Source organism: Callospermophilus lateralis, unplaced genomic scaffold, assembly GCF_048772815.1.
Source record: "Callospermophilus lateralis isolate mCalLat2 unplaced genomic scaffold, mCalLat2.hap1 Scaffold_105, whole genome shotgun sequence".
NCBI classification, from domain to species: domain Eukaryota; kingdom Metazoa; phylum Chordata; class Mammalia; order Rodentia; family Sciuridae; genus Callospermophilus; species Callospermophilus lateralis.
In genome coordinates this window covers 117681-136009 of record NW_027510702.1, presented here as the reverse complement: position 1 = coordinate 136009, position 18329 = coordinate 117681, and the positions used below count along the sequence as shown (strand labels likewise).

General features: G+C 35.5%; 1 pseudogene; it reads right to left on the bottom strand.

The window, feature by feature from the left end:
- Positions 1–7979, bottom strand: part of LOC143388450 (abnormal spindle-like microcephaly-associated protein homolog) — a 31758-nt pseudogene extending 23779 nt beyond the window's left edge.
- Positions 7980–18329: the final 10350 nt, after the last annotated feature.

Sequence of the window (18329 nt, the reverse complement as noted above, 5' to 3'; positions counted from 1 at the left end):
CTATGGGCTCATATATCAGATACCAAATATGTACAGTTCTCTCTAAACCTAACAAAGAGGTTCAACCACGTGGTGGCCTCAAAAACAGGTATGGGTTTGAGTGTCAAAAATTCAGTGGTCTTTGTTCATTCATTCATTCACGAATTCATTCTGTTCATCATTTGTTGTATACCTTGCAGGAGACCAAAATGGATATGTTTCTTAGAATCAAATAATTTGTTATCGGATGAGAACATATCTACAAAAAACAGTAAAGCAAGAAATAGAAATAACAGGTAGGTTCAAGATGTCACATAAGCTGTAATTAGTTTCTAAGGGAATATAATTAGAGGGAAATTCATTAGAGAACAGTATTAACAAAAGTTGGTTATAGTACTTGAAATAAAGGATTGAATTAATGAGAGAAAAACAGATATGAATGTTAGTAAGAGTATACAAAGACAGAATGGTGAATAAAGATATCTGGCTAAATAAACAGAGATCCTATAACTGATGACCTAAAATGACAGAATAATAATTTTGTAAATCATCTGATAATAGTAAAGCACCATTGGAGTTTCCTGAGCAAGGAAGAAAAACACCACATAGTGGAAAATCAGAAGAGTTGTTTTAATAATTATACATTGGCACAGAACTTTGAAGTCAGTGAATCCCATTGTGCCATCACTATAATCCTTGGTCGTTACCCCAAATAAAAACTTTTATTTATCTTTTCTTCCATTTAAACCCCAACAGTTTAACAAGAATGGTGAAAAAAAAAAAAACATTTATGTTGTAGCTAGAAAAACCTAAGTTTAAACTGTGACTCTAAATATTTGGTAGCGTTTGAGAACCTGGGTCAAGTCACTGTTTTGAACATGATACGATGATGAGTGAACTAAATAAAAAGGTCATTCTAGTTAGAGAAAACAACAAACTGCAAATACCCTGAGGACACAGCATATTTGAAGTTTCAAGGACTACAAGGAAGCCAAAGTGGTAAAAAACAGTGAGCAAGGGAAAGAGAAAAGTAAGAGGCTGGAAAGTCAAAAGGTCATAATATTGATGTTATAGGGACCTGTAAATCATTGTAGGAATTTGGGCTTTCATTGCAACAGGAAGTCATTAGATGTTATGAAACTGAACAGTCCAAGCCCTAATATTTTAAAAGTAGTATGTGGGTACGCAGACTATGGAAAAGTCAAGGGTGAAAGCAAGGAGATCTGTTTGCACATCCTGCAATGACAAAGACTGGCCCAAACGGTGCCATTCAATGGTGAGTGAGAAGTGATCAGATTATGATTATATTTGAAGGAAAGAGAAAATTTGTTGGTGGACTGAGTTTAGAATCAGATCTGCATTTGAGTTTATAAAGAAAGGATGAGAGAGAAACACAAATAAGGACAATTCCACAGCTTTGGGCCTCACTATTGAGAAATAACAGATGAGATCATTAAGAGAATGAGTAAAATATAAAAATGTTTAATAACTAGCCCTCTGTAATCCAAAGTGTAAGGGAAATAAGAAACTTCCCACAAAGAAAACTGAAAGGGAGCAGTCAATGAAGAAGGAAGAAAACCAGGAGAATGAGAATGGCAAGATAAAATGTTCCAAGAAGACAGAGGTTCAAGGCTCCAAACTGTTTACAAATAGTTCAAGATGAAGACTGAGAATAGCCAGGCATGGTGGTGCATGCCTGTAATCCCAGCACTTTGGGAGGCTAAGGAAGGAGGATCATGAGTTCAAAGCCAGCCTCATCAACTAAAGGAGACCCTAAGCAACTTGGCTAGACCCTCCAAATAAAATACAGGAAAGGGTTGAGGCTCAGTGGTTAAATGTACCAGGGTTCCATCCCCAATACAAAAAAAAAAGATTGAGAAATAATCACTGGATTTACAGTGTGGAACTCACTGACCATTTATCCCTTCAGCCTATGCTCTATGCTTATGTTGCTTACATTTTCTTTTAAGCAAAACTCCTTAATAGAGTCAATGTTCCCTTTGTGATCATTCACTGAGTTATATACTGATTTGTATAATTTTTGCATATAGATTATACTTAATTAAAAGTTATTTTATGAAGTAAAACATCATTTTGAAAGGAGCTTTATTAGTTATTTCCAATTCATCACCTAAAATTGTTGAATCCACTTCAATCAGTTTTTGCTATTTTATTGAAACTTTTCTTGTTAAGGTCGATTATAATGGGTTTATTGGATGTAATCCTTAATAAATAGAGAAGCATCTATATTTCTACTCCCTCAGTGAAATAGGAAACGGGTCATCAGCTTGGATGAGGATCACAAAACTGACATTACCTGGGGTAGAACCCCAGCTTTATCACTGACTGACTGTAAAATGGGCAAATTACTCAAGTCTCAATGTACCTATTTGTAAAATTGTGCTATGGGTAAAAATAACATTTACTGCACATGAATGTCATAAATATTAAAAGAGGTAATAGTAAGGCACTCACAACTAGGTCTGACACATAAAAGAATTCAGTAAATGTCAGCTGCTATTATCAATCATGAGACAGGAGGAAAGAGAAGTTTCAGGATAAAAGGGTGAGGTACCCTATAGCAAAGCTAATAAGCCCGGAAAATACAGCCATAAAAAGAGTTCAGGGATTACTTAGGGTTTGTAGTAATAAAGAACAACCAAGCAAGGTTCAGGCATAGAGTAGGCAAAGTTAGACTGAAATACAGTTGGAATTTGCTGCATGGACAATGAAGGGAAGGAAGCCAGAGTAAGTGCTTATGTTGAACCATGGAATTCAAGCTGAATTAGGAAAGATAGATAGGTCAGAGATGAGGGCCATGGAAACAGTGGTGGATTAAAGAACTGTATGTGTACAGTGGGGTATAAACAATGTTGAAGTTGGGTTCTAGAGGAAATGTGGAACTTATAGAGATAGTAACTGGATATTAAGATGCTTTTAGGAAAGCATGACCTAAGGAGGTTGGAACTAAATTCCCAGAGTAGTAGAAAGATATTCGAAAATGATTTTGAAATCATAATAGTAGTAGTTTTAGAAAAAGTATAATAAGCAAGATTCAAAATTTTGAGAGTGAATCATTCTCTGCATCAAGAGAGGACAGGGGTGAGAAAGTCTGAAAAATGAGCTTTAAACTATTTTGTTATTTTCTTTTTGCTTGTTTTTAAGGGAGAGAGGGGATATTAGTTTGGAAATAGATAAAAAATAAAAAGTAGATATTAGAAGATTCCAGCAGGAGCTCCAAAATCATAAAAGTAGGAGAGAATGCAGACAGAACTTGAGAGGGTTATAATGAAAGCACTGTTGTCAAGAGAAGGTCAGGCTGCAACAGGCTAACAAGGTAGGAGAATGTTTGCAAAGAAGTGCTAATGAAGAACAGTGAGTCCAAAGGATATAGAAGGATTTACAGAATAGGAGAAAGAAAACAGTTCCAATTGAGGGATGTTCAAATGAGAGATGTGTATATTTCTTAGGAGGCCTAGAATTCTTTCAAATTATCTGGTAAAATACATAGTATGGGTTACTTTCCTGCGTGGATCTTGATTGTCAGAAGAGGTATTTTGGGTTAAAAGTGTGATGGGATTAATCCTGTCTGCTTCTGAGGCAGTGTGATAAAGCTGTGAATACTAGAAAAGGAAAAATATTCTTCTCTAAGAAATGGAGAACTCTAGGGACCTATCTTCATTTCCAATTAGTGGATGGACAGAGGCAAAGACAGAGTAAGCTTATCAGGAGTACAGGACATGAAAAGGTCTTTCCTACAATCTTTCTGATGGTAGTATTCGGGCCAGGAACTTCACTGGGCCTTCTAGTTAGGGTGTGGACTAAGGCAAGACATGTCAAATACTTTCTTAGGGTGTAAAACTTAAGGAGGTACCAAAAATATCAAATTGAGATAAATATTTGGATATAATATTTTTAAAAAAACAGAATTATTGCAGAAAATTCATGAGTAAAATATCAAAAGTTTGGGCTGGGGTTGTGAATCAGTGGGAGAGTGCTTGCCTCACACATGTGAGGCATTGGGTTCGATTCTCAAGACCACATAAAAATAAATAAAAAATAAATAAAAGTATTGTGTCCATCTACAACTAAAAAATAAATAAATAAAATTTTAAAAAATATCCAAAGTTTAACAGACAAGATTGCAACAATTTCAGAAATTAGTCCCACACTATTTGTTCTGTCTTCCACTGAGCAATTTGACAAATGAAAAGTACAAGTTAATATAAGCTTATCAAAAGCAGATTCACTAAACCAAAACAGAAAATACACTAGAGATTTTATAAATAATACTCACCAGTTTTCTTCTTAAGGCTTAATTTCTCTCTGTTGCTAGTACATTTTGAGATTGGTGTTGTCATCTTTATTTTTTTAACAGTTGATGTTTTCAATTCCAAGGGAGAAAAGTGGATTCTTTTGATTTTGGGTATATCCATATGTTCTATAATAGCAACCTTCACATTTGTATCTTCCATGTTTCCATCACTTTTTCTTTTAAAAGCAACTAAAGCTGTCATTGAATTACTTACTTCACTTTTATAACACTCAGGTTTACTTAATACTGAATCGATAATTGGAAGATGAGAATGTAAAGCTTCTGTTTCTTTGGGGTGATCTATTACTTTTTCACATTCACCTACTGTACTGTTGAGGCATCTTTTTGCTTTTGGCTTATTAATCTGTTTGATTTTCTCTGGCAATGGTGGTCTTCCTTTTAATAACTGTGTTAGAAAGTATGGGGCGTCTCTTATGTTGCTTATTATGGCTATAACGAGAAACATCCTGAACTGCAGAAAATTTAGGGTGAATTTGTTTTCTAAAATTGTACTAACCTTGACTTCACTTCTATAGGATTTAGTTCTTCAAAATTAGGCTTAGGTGTTTTTGAACCCTGATATTCATGACTACATGGCAAAACTTCATTTTTTCTCCAGTGCTGAGGAGACCGGGCAATCTTTGAATTTTCATTTGATAATGATAATATTTTACATGTTTGCTGAGAGGTATATATATGTGCCATGTTATCTTTTACAAATTGATTTGGGGATAAAATAGGATTAACTGAATCTGACTCTAGATCCTGATTTGCTCCATAATTATCATTTACGAAAGAATCTGGACTTAAAATTGTTCTGTAAATTTCATGTATACTTTTGGATTCCAAATTCACAGACTCTGAATTATCTTTTTTAAGTGTATCTGATGAAATAAATGTCATTAACCCTACTTCATTATTAGCTGTATGACTATTACTTACAAAAGAATCTGGACTTAGAAAATTTGCTTGACTTTGCATAATGTTTAAAGTTGAAGAACAGTTTGGGGTCAGAATAAGTTTACTATTCTCCTCACTTTGAAAGGAAGTTTGAGTTATGACTTCCTCATTAAAATTAAAATCTTTTGAAATGGTGGCATCTTCTACTTTTAACTGTTCCTCATTTTCACATGTAAGAAGAGATGAGTAGGTAGTAGACTGACGTACAGAAAGTGGCAAGCAAATTTCACCATGACATTCTTGGAAAGCAGGGCTAATAGGTGATATAGGTATTTTATGTTCTTCAAGGGTTAAAGAACGATTTTCTGTTGGAGAACAGGCTTCATTAATACCCAGATTTTCACATGCCTGTAGTGGGCTACTAATTCTGTCAAGTTTTTGAGAAACACAAAATGTTTTGTTAATGTTTTGATCATTTGAAATCTTTTTGTTATAACTTGAAGAGGCTGAATTTTTCTTTTTATTAATGGTATTCCAAAGACTCCTCTGTAAAAACAAACAAAATATACTGATGAAATTAAAAACCATTGAATATTATTTTAATAAGCAATTTATACATGTTACTTCAGGCTTGTCATCAAAACAATTTTTACACATTATGAAACATTTTCTTGAATTATAGAATGATTAAACTATTACCTTTTTCTTTTTCTGCTCTTCTGCATTTCCTAGCAATATGGCTTGATGTTTCAGAACATCATTTACAAGAAATGTCACAATCTCTCTTATTCGGCCTTCTTTCAATGGTGTCCAGTTAACAGAAATAACTAGTTTTTCTTTAGGCTACAGTCAAAAGAATACATTTAAAATGATTATGATAATATAATTAAAATAATCAAAGCATACCATACAACAACTATTATTCATGAACACTCTAAAATCCTAAAAGCATTTGGTAAGTCAAATATATTTTTCCCACCTGATCTGCTCATTTCATTATAATGAAAATAGTCACCAGCACTAACAGGGTTCATAACAATATAAAACTATAATAAAATCCAACTGGATGAGGGCTGGTGTCCTGGCTCAGTGGTAGACCTCTTGCCTTGCATGTGTGAAGCACAGGGTTCAATTCTCAACACTACATGTAAATCCATTGACAACTGAAAAAAAAAAAGATCTAACTGGATGAAAGCAATAGAATAGTCTCCAGATCATTTTAATTGAGTGGCTTTAAAAAAAATTGAAATGTCTACTCCTTTATCATGTGCAGTACTTCTATTTCAAATATAATGGTCCTGTATTATAAAGATTTTGTGGAAAAAGAAACATAGAGATGATCAACTAAATTTCCTCTTTCTCACAAACTACTCTACAGTCCACATCATAAAATTGACCTTTGTTAAACAATCTGTATGTTTCAGGAACAATTACAGGTATCTCATACAACTGGTTAACTATGAAGTGACCAATGTCTAGAAACTTTGTCAAAGTCATATCGCTAATAATTAGAACCCAAGTAGTCTGGCTCCAGAGTTTAGACTTTAACATCTATCTACACCATACAGCCTGTCCAGTAGAATCTGCCAAATCCTGACATGACAAAACAACAATAACAAACAAACAAACCTTGGTTGTTTGTCAGAGGAAAAAAACAGTTTTTTGTTTGAAAAGTAAATCTATATAACATCATAAGCAGTTTGTTTTAGAAAATACAAATACAGAATCTTTACTGTGTAAAACAATTTACTCTGAAAACAAGAACTTTACTTCTACATTATAACAACAATAACAATAACAAAAAGTAAAAGTATCACTATACAGAACAGAAATCTAACTTTCCATAGGAAGAAAAGCAGTCATTTATAAACAAGACCAGCCAGGTTCTGAAGTGCAGATAAGCAGTGACACAGAAGGCAATGAACCTCAGATTTGAATTACTACTGCCTTATGAAGTGGTTATTAGCCATCTAGACTCCCTCAGTTAATGATTTCATGCTTTCCAAGGATCTACTCAATTAAAAGGACACATCAGTCAAAATAAGAACCAAATTTTCTCTTTTGTGGAGATGGGAATGGGACTAGTACTTTGGCCAAAGCAGGCTGTAAAAGCTATGTGGGAGGTTCTTGAAACAAATGTCATAAAATTAAATTGAATGCACTCTTTGTGCCAACTATTAGTTTAAAAACACCAAAAGTATTTAAAAATACCCGGAGCATATTTTTAAATGCCTTTTTTTGCATAAAGTTTACTTAGAATGCTGTTAAAGATAAGTAGGCATGCCTTGATGCACTGTCACCGCCCAAGTAACTGAGTGCCCTAACATTATATATGTGCGTGGAAAAATGTGGGTCAAGGGCCACCACACTCTGCCTTTATTCTCTGAGGGTATTTTTGTCATTCCTTTCCCAAGCTTCATCCCTACGGAAGGCGACGGGAAGGACAGGGTAGAAAGCGCAGCCCAAGGCACGCCCCGCCCCACGACCTACCTGCAACAGGAAACAATGCTGAGACACGCTGAAGCCCAGGTCCGCTGCGCGAAGTGGGAAATCTCCACCTCAGCCACCTCCTCGTTAGGGTTGTGCAGGACCAGGGGCAGCGTCCGCGAGGCGCCCAGGCAGACATCTCCGAAGCAGGGGAAAGGGGACCTGTAGAAGTGGCTGAGAGACAGCGTCGGCGGGGAAGCCGCTCCTCCTGGGCCGCTGGTTCCCGCCGCCCCGCCAGCGGCCGGCGTTCTGTAGGGCTCAGCTCCCAGCAGGTTCGCCCCACTCGCCGGTTCGCCATGGCAGCCTCAGACCCCGTCCCGGCCTCCTTCCCTACCCCCTACCAGGCTGCTCCGGAGCAGGGACCTCCGACCGACGCTGGCCGCTTCACCGCGCGGCTGTGGAAACGGTCTGAGTGAATTTACCCCGCTTTGTTTTCCAGAAGCCGACACCCTAGAAATAAAAAGGGTACCAACCCCAGGAACTCGCAAACTCAAGTCAGGGAGCAAAACTAGTCCTGCCTTTTGCCTCTGTTTAAATTTTTCACCTCCGCCAATAGGCACCTCCGCGCTCTGCCCACAACACCAGGGGGCAAATCAATGAGCAGCAGCTTCTGGCCAATGAAACCGCAGCGCCTCGTTTAAATGATTGCATGGTACCCGCCAGTCGTTCTTTGCAGAGGAAAAGAAACGCACAGGTTTAGGATTGAAATTAACTTTAGAGTTTGTAAACAGGTTATGATAAAAGAAAGATAGTAACAGCATTTCCACAGTAAAAGTAGGAATCATTGCGGTTGCGCGGCACAACCATAGATAAAACCGTTGAGTGGGCAAAATAGTTTGTCACTCCACTCATCTGATCCACCACGCCCAGAATTACATCCATGAACTTTACTTCCGCGGTTTTCCGGGCTGAATTGTAAAATATAAAGACAATTAAATTGACAGTTTAGTAAACATGCTTATTTTAGTGGCTGGCCATTGCAGAAGCTCACTACATGTACACTCTGTTTCTTACCTCCAGATACTGGGAGCAATACTAGATAAATAAAAGCTAAGATTCCCAATAATCCATAAATGATGGTTTGGATAGAAAATTCTCTTGACAAACAACCACTGATTTTTATATTAATATTTTTATAATAATGATTTTAGCTCACATATTACTGTATGTCAGGAACAGTTTCAAACCCTTTACATAATTATCTCAAACTTGAATCCTACAAGATATCTCATGGGACATAATTATCATTATTTGCATTTTATAGATGAGGACTATAGAGCATACAGCTAATTAGAAAGCCAGGATATGTATCCCTAGTTTGGCCACAGTCTTGCTTTTACCCTCTAAAATGTACTTCCTCTAAAGGCAGCAGAAACTTAAAAAACAGTAATAATGTATAGATGTATGGTTACACAAAATCTATAGAAAGAAAAGACTGAGAGGAAAAACAAAATGAGGAAGATAATGTGTGAAATTATGTTCATGACACCACATTTGACCTGAGTTTGAAGAATACCTTAATATGTAAACAAAGTTGTTCAGAGGGGTAGTGCTGTGACTCAGTGGTAGAGTGCTTCCGTAGCATATGTGAGGCACCGGGTTCCATTCTCAGCACCACTAAAATAAATGAATAAAATAAAGATCCATCAACATGTAAAAAAAATGTCCAGAGGATTTTTTAAAATCCTACAGTACTGATGCACAATTAATAAGAATGCTAATATGAATTACAATTATTTTCAAATGCATTATATATATATATATATATATATATATATATATATATATATATATATTACTTATTACTGTGAATTAATTATTACTTATCAAATTAGTATTGCAAATAAATCCTCCTTATATTAAGACACTCAAATTTTGGCTTCAACTCAATGTGTTAATAGCAAAATTTTTCATTTTTACTCTATGCTTCATGGGTTTCTCACAAAGCAACACTGTTGGCTTATATTTAAAAAAAATAGAATGAACTGTACTGAATATTTTTTACTTGCCTCTTCCTTTCTACTCTCCAATCTTTTCCATTCTGCATTTTGCTTTAATATGCTAATCTCTATTGGCTAAACCAAAAGGTTTTCTCACTGTGTGGTTTCTCATTTGCCTCAGAAGAGGAAGGTGAGAGTAATTCTCTCTCCTAATTGCTCCTCCATGAGTGTTAGCTGGCTTTCTCAACATTAAACCTCACACATAGCTTTAGAGGTACCCTTTCCAGATGGGACTTTCCCTTCACAACTTGGACCTGAGGGTCAGAAGACCATTTTATTACTAGTCCTAAGGTATTGCACTATCACTTATGATGTCCTTAGATCTGGTCACGTGTTTGCAAATAGTCCCTTTATTAAAATTTCCTTGAATTATACTAAATTGAAGTAGAGAGCTTTGTGATCCTGATTGATACAATAGTGGCCTCAGGGAATTCTACAATTGAGTTGATCATATTTGAAGAGCTCAGGCATAACCTCTTCTATGGGAAAACATCATGGTAGTCTGAGGTATGTGATGGAATCATGATTATTCAAATTATTGCTGATGGGAGCATGAAGTGTAGTATATATGGAGAGCAATTCATTCAAATATCAAGTGGCAGTGACATCTAGTTGCTATGCCAACACTTTATAAATGATTATAAAGATTATAGTGTTACTTAGTTTTGTCTGGCTACCCTAGAGAGCATACATAGGGAATAAGATGAAAATCTGTGAAACAAACAGCTAAGAACATTTTCTGAAAACAAGAGGCATCTATGAAACTCTGAAGAAGTCCCTCACTTTCTGTATTCTTAAGGAAAATATGGTCAAGAATTAAACACAAATATCTGATAGTAAATCCAAGGATTGGATAACAAATTTAACAACACTATTTAAATGCTCTACAGTGTTAATTCTTTTAGATTAGGTAAAAGGTTTTATGGAGAAGGAGGATTTCCTTGGGAATGGGTATGGTGACTATCATATTTTGGATCTGGAATGTTCATCCAACAGTCCATGAGATAGAGACATGGTCCCCAGTGAGGAGCTACTGGGAAGTAGTGGAACCTGTAAGATATGGTGTTTTGTGGGAGGTATTCAGGTCATTGGGGAGCATGCCCCGTAAAAGGAATAGTGGGACTCCCACCTCTCTCTTCCTGTCTTTTGCTCACTGATCATGAGCTGAGTTGTTTTGCTCTACCACATATTCCTGCCATGAAGTGTGACCACAGGCCCAAAGAAACAGGGCCAATTGTTCAAGGACTGGAACCTTAAAAACAAAACAAAACAAAAAAAAAAAACTGAGCCAAAATAATCCTGTTCTCTTTTTATATCTCACAATCTATTATGGTGGCAGAAGGGTGACTAACAGTGACATTTGGAGAATTGACAAGGCTGAGAACTGTAATCCTCTTTATTTCTATAAACTTCCCTTTCCAGCAGAGGCAGCCCCCTTCACCCTATGTCAATTTGAGGGCTTCCTTATTTTCTAAGAATTGCATCTGGAGCAGGGACTCACAAAGTCAATGTCAATTTTCAGCATTTTCCCCTCCCCACGATCGCTTATTAACTCAGATTGCAAAAAATAAAACATGGGCAGAAAAAGTAAATGTGACAACTACTGTGAGAGAAAATAACCTGTACTGCATACCAAAAGAGTTACAATATTTTGATAGTCAAAAGTGGATTATGATGGTATTAAACCAAGGGGAAAAATCTTAAGAAACAATCAGAAATAATTGTCATGGGTACACTTTGCCATTTAATGCATTGGAACAATAGTTTTACGGGTTGGCTTTACTACTTGTGATTCATTGATTGAAAGTTGAACTCAGTAGTGGTTTACAGTGAGTTATCTACCTTTTTTATTTTGTAGAATAAAAATTCCAAAGGTTTAGGAACATGGAAATGTTGTAGAACATCTATAAGTGTAACCTAGTCACCCCTAAACACACATATTCCCCCCCACCTCAGAATCCTTCCTTCAACTGAGGCTTTAAGAAATGCATTGCTGTGAGACTCGAGCATTCTTGAAAACACATATGAAGAATAGCATCCTGTTCTCTATATGACAGAAATGATGATAGAGGATGCTACAATGAAAACAAAGTGGATGATAGGACCCACAAGTGGCCAAGACTTGTTGGTACTTAACACAGCAGGTGTGATAGAACTTACCATAATATGCCAAGGTCTAAATGGTAGAGGTATGGATTTGTGGCAGTAGCTAATTGATAGAAAATCCCTAGAAATAAGATAAGCAGTGGATTATGATGCTGCTTGAAATATAAATGTGTGTGTGTGTGTGTGTGTGTGTGTGTGTGTGTGTGTGTGTAAATTACAAAATCTATGAAGGAAAAACTGAAGTTAGTATTGTGGCGATTTAGAGCCTCTTGCCCAGACACAAACTACTTGACTAAGGAAAGGTCTTGCACCTATGAGGAAGAACCATTCAAAATGAATGTAAGTATATGTCCTAAATCATCATTTAAACTTTCCTGAGAGAGAACTGCAGCCATTTATCACTGTGACTATGGATGGAGGAGAGAGGAATAACCAGACTGTGCACTGGTTATGAAGTGATGGCTCTATCTTTCTGATACACTTCACAAAATTTAAATGCTACCATGGACCAGAGCTCATAGAAGGAGCTTCTAGACATCAGGAGATAAATAGCATCTAGGCCTGAGTCTGTTTCACAGAGAGTTCATTGGATCCATCTAGCTCCAGAATAAAAATGGGAATAGTTCCTGACAGCATTTTTAAGCTTGGTCTTAGATCCACGAAGCAAGTGATATTATGATAGTCAAGTAGAAGCTTCTGACCATGCCTCCTCTTCCTTTCTTCTAATCCAGAGATTATTGTCAAGACTTGAGGGATGTTGGACTAGTGATTACATCCATATACCCACTTACCTTGCTAATTTTGCCAGTGAAAAAGCTAGATGGGTTACTGTCCAGGAAAATATTTTTTTTGCCCTGTTCATTCAGTACAGAAAACATGAAGCAGTTTGTATTTAAGTGTTTGTATAATACTAACACTATCTTAGGCCAGGTGGTAAGAGAGAAACTATGGCAAAGCTAAGGGTTCCACTGCATCAATAAAGTATCCAAGTATCTAGTGGTCTAGGACATGTCAGGATATCCCCTCTAAAGAAAGAGGCAGCTGCTGTACATTGGTTTCATTTGGAACGCCTCTTTAGATTTTGGAGGCACTGCATATCTTATTAGGGCATGTCTCACCAATCCATTTATCTAGTGAACTTTTTTTTTAATTGGGTACTGGAGCAAGGCCTCTGCAGCAGGTCCACACTGCAATATATCCTCCCTTGCTAACTGTGAAATGTGGCATTGCAGGAAGCCGTCAATGAAATACATGAGGACCTTCTCTCAGCATGGAAGCCAGGGAGGAATAGGCCTGGCATTGGGAACTTCGCATGGCTCTCCCAATGCACATGACTTTTCCCTTCACTCTGCTAGAAAGATTCCTCATAGTACCAACAGAGATGGGCATAACCCATTGGAAACTAAAAAGCCCACCTTTTTTGGGAAAATAACAGTCTATAGAATCTCTTTGATGTTTCTTGATATAAATAAAATGGTCCAGGCTCCATTTTGTCAGAAGTTCGATCTGTCTGGTCAGCTTGCCCGTCCTGCCTCCACTTTAAAACTGCTTTCTGTATTCTTTTTTTTTTTTCCACAATTGTAGTTTTCCTAGCTTTTATTTCTCAGCCCATTCCAGTGAGGGGAACCCCATTCACACTGCCTGCGTGGGACATGGCATAAAAGGCTTAAGAATCCATAACAATCATGGATATGGAATAGAAGCTCTGGGAAATTTCCATAGATGTATCATGGCACAAAATTTTAGGTTTGCCAATAAGGTTATGACTTCTCTGCAAACATCTGCTATTTGAAAAACAGATCTTAGTTTTGCTACTAGATTATGATAGAGACTGAATATGTACTCATAGGATAAAAGGAATTTTGTGATCCAAACTGCCTATTGCCAACTATCACTTAGCACAGGATCAGCGAACTAAGTCCTGAGGCCCAAGTCTGGCCCATTGTTCTCTTGTAATAGGTTTATTGGAACACAGTCATGCCACTTAATTTACATATTGTATATAACTCTTCTACACTACACTGGCAGAATAGTCGTGACAGAAATCATATGGCCTGCATGACCAAAAATATTTAGCTTCTAGTCTTTTACAAAGAAGTTTGCTGACCTAAAATTGATTTAACAAGCAACATTCCATTATCAAGCAAAAATGACACATACCCACTCAGATCTACACAGGCCTTAAAAACACACAAGCTATGCAAACAAGTGACTGAAGATTTCTATAATGTATATTTTCTACTACTTTTCTGCCTCTCAAACTATGTCTAGGTAAAATTGGAGATTTCATAAAGATTTCATGAAGAAAGTAAAAACTCTGGTGTATGGAGAGATCTCTAGGGTTGACCGGATGAGAACAAAGCTATATTATAGCTTCCCTTTAGGTATGGATGAAACATACTCTTTGAGAATGTTTTAGTAGTCTACTTCATAAGGAAGACAGTCTAAGGATTTATGCAGATTCCTGGGTAATAGCTAATGGGTTTGTTAACTGGACAAAGTTTTAGAAAAATCAATATGGAAAATTGGTGTCAAGACAATCTGAAGAGAAGCATGTAAAAAGGCCTGCCAAAATAAGTACAGGATGTTAAAATTAAGTTGCATGTAAATGCCTATCAGAAAACATCCATGGCAGGCAAGGAGATTAAGAACCAGGTAAAAACAATAACCTTGTCCTGTAGATGTCAGAATCTTTCCTAAGGAAGGAATCCATTTGCTTATTCATCTAACCCACTTACCCTGTGGCCATAGTAGCATGGGCAGAGACCAAGAATAACTTCACACATGGTCTACCCTTACTAACGCTTATGTGAAAGGCCACTGTTGAGTGCCCAACCTAACAAAGATCAATGCTAACGTCCCCCAAATAACTTCATTTTCCAGTGGCACCAGGCAACTTCCTATGGCATGTTGTTACACTAAATCTTTTATGGTAGGGGCAATATTTTTTCTCTCTGAATATACATGGTGGTACTAACTGCCATTATCCAAGGATTTATAGAGAGCTGCATCTATAACCAATGAATCTGTGATGGTTTTCAAAATCTCAAAAGTTCCTTTCTACTCCTTACTTCAAGAGGAAAAGTTTGTGTCCCATGCATGTGGACTAGAACTAGTGACTCACAATGTACTGCAGAAGTGACGCAATATCATTTCCAAGATTAGGTTAGGAAAAGACTGAGCTTAAATCCTAGGTATACTCTCTCTTTTTTGGATTGCTTTCTGATAGGGTGTGTGTGAAGAGTTGGGTGTGGGGGTTGGAGTCAGCTGCCATTTCATTAAGCAGCCCTATGGCAAGGCCACATAGTGAGGAACTTAAGCCAATGGCCACATGAGTGAGCTTGGAAGTATAGCTATTCTGTTAAGAGTGCAACCCTGATTAACAGTTTGCCTTCAACTTCATTAAAGACTCTGAGCCAAAATCACTCAGCTAAGCCTCATCTAGATTCCTGACTCTCAGAACTGTGAGGAAATAAATGTCTGTTGTTTTAAGCCACTAGGTTTGGTATAATTTGCTAGGCAGCAATTAAAAAGAATACATTTTATTTTCATTTAAAATTTGGTACTAAGTCTTAGAATATCCAAATATGACTTTAAAAATCCTGATTTTTCCTGAGTTCATCAACTCAAGTTATATATTGGTTGGGATATTGCTGCTTCTAATGGGAATCTTACCTCAAACCATCACCTCTTGTTCAGATTTAGGCAAATTAAAATAAGAAGTCACTCAGTGCAGAACAGTGTGGTTATGGTAACTGCGTGGTTATGATTATCCAAAAAGATAGAGAGAGAGACAGACACACTATTCATTTTATTTGTTAGACTCTTCTAATAAGCATTTAAAGACAGGCCCAGGAGTGACTTCACAGTTAACTATATAGGCTACAATACAGATTTTTAAAAATGACATGTAAATCATAAAAACAAATGTTCACACTAGCGCTTAGTGCCAATTTTCCTACATAAACATAAAACAACCTAAACAAGTTGTTGCCTAACCAGCAGGCAACACAAACATAAGACCCATAACAAACAAGAAACTCAAAACAAAACAAAATCATTTATTAACCAGTACAATCTAGCTAGCAGAATCAACTAAGCAAGTACAACATTTTGAAAAGGCACAAAATAGTCAAGAAAAGATGGTATAAAATGACACTGTCAAAGAGCTAATGCTTAAAATCTGACTTTTCATCAATTATATTAGAATGATATGGTAAGAAGAAAATTCAGGCTTATAAACATACCAGTTCAACTGTATTGAATTTGTTAACAATTACAGAGTGAAAAGCAATGAATGATGTTTAATTATTTATTAGCCCTTAACTAATATTTTATGGTCACTCTGCAAACATGTTTGGACACTTTAAGTTTCACAGAACATTTGTAATTATTTCATGACCTATCATCACTTAAAAGAAAATCACTCACTAAAGCACCAATTTAAAACCCTACTTTTGCTACTCCTCTTTTCTCAGCAATGAATGTCTAAATTACTCAAAAGCATGCAAAAACTATTACCTTATAGTTACTGGTTATGTCTTGCTGGTATGAGGAACAAATCCTAATCTCAAATGGTATTTTAGGCTGCAAAAAATAGGTGGGTTTTTATATATATATATAACAACTTAACCCCCCCAAAATTTCTAAGGCAAAAATTATTTTGATAACGTAGTTTAAAAAATAAGATTATTTAGCATTTGATAGTGTTCACTAAAAACAACATTCAATTAAACTTAAGAAAACTGAGTATGCTTACTTATAATTGGTTTGTCAGTATACTATTCCCAGAGTATTTTTGTCTGTTTTTATTGTTATACATATAAACACAAACAGTTAATACTTAATCTCAGTATTCAAACTAGTTTTTTTGTTTGTTTTTGTTTTTTCTTTAAACCCATATTTCTAGGACTTCAACTGTGCTTCTTTGGACAAATACTTATTCAAACAACAAAGAATTTAAAATTTTTAAGACTATTTAATACCTACTAAAAATCTTTGGTGCATTTAAGTCAAAACAGATTAGGTTAATAAATTTCTGCACTTGATAAATTATTCAATTTACAGACTAAGTGCTAATTGCTATCTGCTAAAAAAATTAACTTAAAACAATAAATTATGTTTATAAAATAACAATTCTCAAAAAGGCTAAACTTAAGTCAAACTTTTAAGGATAGTTATAAAATAAAATGGATTACAGGGTTATAGAAAGGTAAACTGAAAAGAGTAGGCTTCATTTTATGCTTTTTGTGCCCAATGCAAAAGCTTATATACATTCAGTTTGCCCAAATCAATGAGGTTTTCCCAATTTCAAAATTTCTTAAATTTCTGGAAATTCAAGGCAGCAGATTAGTTTTCTTTTTGTTGCTTCTTCATAAGAATTAAACTCTCTACCAGACAGGGTTACAGTTAAGTGAGGGAATGTAATCCCTGGCACATAGTAAGCCACCATTAATGCCACCTTTCTTCTTTTCTACTGGTAACAATGCAACTTACTGATCACATGAATTTAAATGTGTCCTTTTATCTTAACCTCCGATTCTTTCTCTACAAAATGGGAATACACCATGTCCTTTCTATTTCAGAGCTGGTTATGAGGTTCAAATGAGATAATAAGTGAAATCATTTTAGAAAACAGTAAACCACTATTCAAGTTTAATTTATCTTCAATAATAACTAAATACAATTATACAATTGTATTTCACTTTACATAAGAGATGTTTCTCAGAAAAGTTCTATGTAAACCAATCCCTACAATTATACCATATATTTAAAACATCAGAACATTATTAAAAGAACCATAAAGTGAATACCTTCAAACAGCAAAGTATTCTTTTCAATGTGAAAATGCAATATCCTCTTTTTTTTGGCCACCAAATATTCAATATACCATATACATACATATATATATATATATATATATATATATATATATATATATATATATATATATATATATATACCATTTGCCTTTTTGTGAGTCCAAATTTTTCTATATTAGCTTATATATAAGGCAAAGTATATTTTTAGGTATGATTTATTTTTTATTATAGTTAAGATTTTTAGTTAAAATCTTGTCAGTCTTTATAATAAAAATCATAAAGATGTATTTTTAACAGTCAATCTGAAAGACTAGACTAACAGTACCTTATAGTCAAGCTCAATCATGTAAGTACCCCAGGTATAACATTTCCACATAAAGTAAATGAGAGTGCTTTAGAAAGAAGAGATAATATAGTAATTATGTCTACTGGTCCTAAGAAAATTATAACTAAACCTTAATAAATGAGGCAAAACTTAGGTTGGTTTTATTATTTATATGAGCTACTTTGGTTAAATGCTTCAATTCTCAACATTTTTTTTTGTTTTTATTTTCACTAACATGGCAAATTTTCCTATAAAGTACCTTCATTTCTTAAGTGCTTCATCAGTTTCTTCCGTTACTAACTGGTTAAATTTTATTCACTAAAAGTTCATTATTTTATTTGTGATTTTCTTATTCACAAGGGCCAGGCCAGACTTTACAGTTTACACACAAAAAA